General features: G+C 30.8%; 1 protein-coding gene across 1 annotated transcript in view; it reads right to left on the reverse strand.

The window, feature by feature from the left end:
* Positions 1-5,039, reverse strand: part of Hk (Hyperkinetic) — a 64,606-nt gene that overhangs the window by 58,436 nt on the left and 1,131 nt on the right. The gene's annotated exons all lie outside the window — the stretch shown is intronic.

A 5,039-nucleotide genomic window follows, 5' to 3' on the forward strand; every position in this document is an offset into this window, starting at 1 on the left:
AATGGTCAAAAACTCATTTATAGTCCACTAAACTAGCTTTAATTTGACTGATAATAGACATCTGTACGTCTCGTAGTTCCTGAGATATAGATTTCTAACAATAAATCAGCTAACTACTAATCTTTCAGAAGATTTTAAAGAAATTTTGCTTTTTAAAAAGCTACATCTCGAAAACTATTGGACGTAAATAGCTCTTTTCGGGCTAATATTTCAGCAAATTTACTCTTCTTTAAATAATGTTATCTTAGATTTTCTAGTGTTGTTTGTGGTTTTTAAGATATAGAGCTCTGAATGAAAAATTAATGCTTTTTTAAGGTTTCGAAACAGCTGCCATTTTTTATTCCCTCTACCTATACTTTGCAGACTCATCAATTTTGACTAGTAATTATTCATAGTTTCATTAAAGTAATAAAAAATTGGGGTGAGATAACTGCCTTTTTTTCTTCCCGACTCTTGTACTATAAGGATGATTCTCAAACCACGGGAATCGTTATATATTGAATACGGAATATATTGAATTCCGTGGATCAATATGCATTCATATTTCATTGACCTTGGGAAACATTTCGTACTAATAGACATAAATTATGTTTTAATGTACTACTAACGCTCTATTTGCCGTGAGTGCATCGATTCTCATCGCCATCGTTGTCACAGACAACATTTTTAAATAAAAATATATATTTGCTAACATTATTTTCAAAATGCTCTCAGAAATAATTTACTGCATTGAGTTCTAAAAAGAATGTCTGTCGAGAAAAGGTCAATTAAATAAAAAAATCTGAGTTCGAGAATCCCTTATTAGATTTAATAAGGCAGGAAGGGCGAAACAGTTTGAGAAAAACGAGATTATTTGGTGGGTCTACTTAAATTCCTTAATTACTTTTAGAGAAAATTAAGAAAAAACATTTGTTTTTATGGCTATGGGTACCATTGATGTTTCCATGATTTTTGATGTTTCCATATTTGTATTTGCCCTGACTTGTCAAGGTTCGCGGGACTGAATGGAGGTCACAACGCGACCCTCAGGTCAAATCGTTAGAAGACCTCTGGTCTACAATCCCCCCCTCTTATATTGATGCAGATTTATATTCACATGAATAATGAAGATGAAACTGGGTTTACTTTTTTTTTTGGGTTACATTTCTAATAAATCAGGATAATTATAGTTTTCATAAATGTTTGATGAACGAAATGAATACACAACGAATAAAAAAACCAAAAAAAATTATTGAATCTTTTTAGAACCAATTGTTAAATTTATTTAAATTAGAATGCTGACGAAATTAGCAATATTAAGGATATTATTAGAGCTTTATGAAAATGTTTGAGGAATGGAAAAATAATTTATGAGGTGTAGATAGTTGACCGTAGATTAATGCTTGAAGAAGTTTGTCGGGGAGTGCGGTCAGCAAAGAACGACATAAATAAACAAAACCAAATACAAAATAAATAAATATGGTTTTGTTTATTTATGTTGTTCTTTGCTGACCGCACCCCCCGACAAACTTCTTCAAAAATAATTTATCTATATTCATTTATACTTCAAAAGATTCTATTGATTTGTAGAAGATCGTAATCAATTGTAATCGAATCTGTAAGTTCACAATACTTTGTTTACGAGTGATAATTCGGGTTCTGGTATTTAATAAAATATTTTTTGGCCAAAGCCAAGAAAGTTGTATGTTGAGATAAGTGTTGCAGGTTTAAACTTAAAAAGATTAAAACTACTTGGTTTTAGTTTTGAATGCTTTATAAATAGAATAAGGCTGAGTCAGATGTGCTTTGATGCATGGCTATAAAGGATCCGATATGAATGCCCTTGAAATGACGTTCGATACAACCGCGGATTGGAACAAACTTGATCAGCTATATTTTTATTTCGTCAGATTTTTAGATATAGGATTAAACAAGTTCTATACGCTCATGCATGTAGTTTATTAATTAATAAGCAGCTGATTTCATTTCTACAGTCAGTATATAAATAACCATTAAATAAATAAAAATAGAAACATTTTAATTTCTACGTTCCTATAAAAGTTGAATATATTATTAAATTTAAATAACATTAAATTCAACATAAGTAAAATTTGATCATAATACTAAGATATATAGTAGTAATTATTAATTAAGTTATTATAAGCAAGTTATATAAGGTATAGTACACATACAATTATTGTAATTACCCTAATGTTACAATTGAAATACTTTAGCATTAAAATAAATGAGTTAAGACATAGATGAAAAAAAAAATTAAAAATAAATTATTTAATTTACATAATATAGTAGGTAATAGATAGTGGTTTAATTGGACCAACTATTTTTTTCTTTTAGTGCTGAAGAGGATCCCATACTTTTTCAGTTGGAGGATAGAAACGTTCAAATATTTTTTTTTTAAGATGTAGAACTTGTTTCAATAAACAATTGATCTATTTTATGTGAATTGTCTATGTGTTTATAAAGGGTTGGGAATAGTCGAGTGGGATAAGGGCCTAGCAGACAGTAATCCAAGTTAAGTAAAGTCGAGTGAGGTCAGTATTCGGATGGATGACCGTCCGAAACGGTTGACCGCTAATGAGGGAAAGCCATATAAATGCCTTTCCTCTGTCCTCTGGTGCGTGAGACTTGTCAGCCTACTGGAGGCAACCCACACAGAACGGTTGTAGAAGTGATGGCTCTACCCCGTGTAAGGCCTCTGGAAGGTTTGTTGCGTAGACGGTCTTCAGGCAGAGAAATGTAGGTCCTCGAACGCGTGCCGTCCCTGAACTTATCTTTATCTGGACCAATTTATCATTCTCCTTCTAACCGAGTGAATAGGTTGAAATGAAAATGCTGAATTGTGCCAAAAATGTTGGTTTACAGAGCTGCAGGCAGTCTGCCGTTGCACTATGGAACCAGAGATGGAATCAGTGACCAAATAGTTCACCCGAGTGTAGTCATTTGTAATAATTTAATGTATGTTGGTACTCACATAAATGAACATAGATGAATCAAAAGAGAAACTAAAAGCACAGGAAGGTTTTTTAATGCCGTTAAGGAAGAAAGAACTAAGTAATTAGACTGAAACGACCCTCTTTAAAAACACATTCCTTCAATAAGAACTCTTGTGAGTCAAGGATACTCACCAATAAACATAAAAGACAAATTTAGACCATGGAGATACGATTCTTACGAAGGGGAAAACAAAGAGTGACCACATAAAAACACCAGAAAAAGAAAAAAAATTGGTGATATAAGAGAATCATTTGAGGAGGTTCGATTATGTCTCTAGAACTACAGAGAACTATGTGGCCAGAATCACATTAGAAAGTGAAGGCTGAGGAAGATATGGGAGGAAGGTATAAGAGAGGCATTGGCAGAAGATGAATCGACTGGAGGATGAGGCAATAGATGGTACAGGATCAGAATTTATGGATTAGGCTCTAAAAGCAGCTAACTCACACTCCTCAGCTGTGGAAGGGGGATAGATTAAGAAGACCTAGATATATTTATTCTAGGATGTATAAATTGTATATGTATCAATAGAAATGTATTTTCCCCAAATGGAAAACCTAGGACAAAATTACTCACCCATTGGAGATAACTACTCAAGAAAGGATAAGGTTTAAGCATTTTTTTTTTACTACGTTTGTCGTTTGTCTAAAAACGAATGAACTTTGGGAAAATATAAATAAGTAATAAATAATTTTCCCAATTATTCAAAGCCAGCTAACTTGGACGCAAGTTTTATATTTAATTTATTCCTCTTTTTTTTTTTATGTTTTCTACTTTAAAATGTATTACCTAACACATTTAAGTAAAGTTTAATGTTTCAAAAAAATAATGAAAGCTCAAGAAGGAAAAAAAAATGCAGGTTAAAAATACTTCTTCCTGCTTCCTAAGTGAGTACAGTATTGTGAATTAGGAAACAGGACAATAATCAAAGTTTGTTTCGGGGTATATTTCTGTTTGAATTGTATGTTTTTCTTTCCTAATCTTTACCCTTCAATGAAAATTTACTTTGAAAAAAAAAATGCTTTTTCCTCCCCTTTAATCGATTTTCTTTTATATATTATTACGAACAATTTCATCTTTCGATATAGTAACTATTTTTAATTTTAATTCATTATAATTTAACTTTTTTATTTTCCCTTTTCGTTCTTACGTCCAATTAATATATTTTGAAAAAGTTCTGAATGTAAATTTATAAGTTCCTTTCCTATGTTGACTAGGATATATGTCACGTAGGACTGCCGTATGAGTCTGGGGGACACATCCATCAGAAAAAATGTGAGGAATTTTTAAGAACACTAAAGAAAAGAAAATGTGAGTTGTTGGAAGCTTTATTGGGCATTTATTTGTATCCTTATAGTATTTCCTATTCCAAGTGTTCTTATTTTACTGAGATTGATAATTTAGGAGTTGTTTATTTTTGTCTTGAAAAATGTTGGCTTCTCGTAATTCAGCTGGTATTTTCAGTCACTTAGTCCTTGTTTTCTTGGCCACTGTCGTGATTTGAAACATTGTTATTTGGTTTATGAATTTTTTTTTGAACTGTGAATAAATTAAGTCGTAATATTTGATGAAGTTGATAGTTATGTAAAAAAGAGACTATTTTTTTCCCCTTTTATGTTTGCATTAAATTTATGAATGTATATATTGGTTTATCAATTGCTTTGGGCATATTTTTAGTATTTTAAGAGGTTTTTCCCTATTGATGTACCTCTTGTTTCATTCATCACACAGACAGTTATCAACGTATCCAAATATACAAAGATAATTTCAAGCAAAGTATGTAAAGTAGTGTAGAAGCACATATTTATGAATTTAATATTGATTTCAAAATACTTACGAAATATATTGTTTTAAAATGATTAGTTTTTATGATAATAATATTATGGTATAATAGGAAAATTTATTTTTTAGTGTTGAGGCATATACTATCATCTGACTTATAGAGAAAAACTTTTTTTAAAACTTCTTTTAGTTTCTAGGGTTAAAAAATTCATAAATGATTATGTCTATATAAGAAAGATAAAGAGGGATTAATCTTGTTCTAA

Source organism: Halyomorpha halys, unplaced genomic scaffold, assembly GCF_000696795.3.
Source record: "Halyomorpha halys isolate HHAL.00 unplaced genomic scaffold, Hhal_1.1 Scaffold30.1, whole genome shotgun sequence".
NCBI lineage: Eukaryota > Metazoa > Arthropoda > Insecta > Hemiptera > Pentatomidae > Halyomorpha > Halyomorpha halys.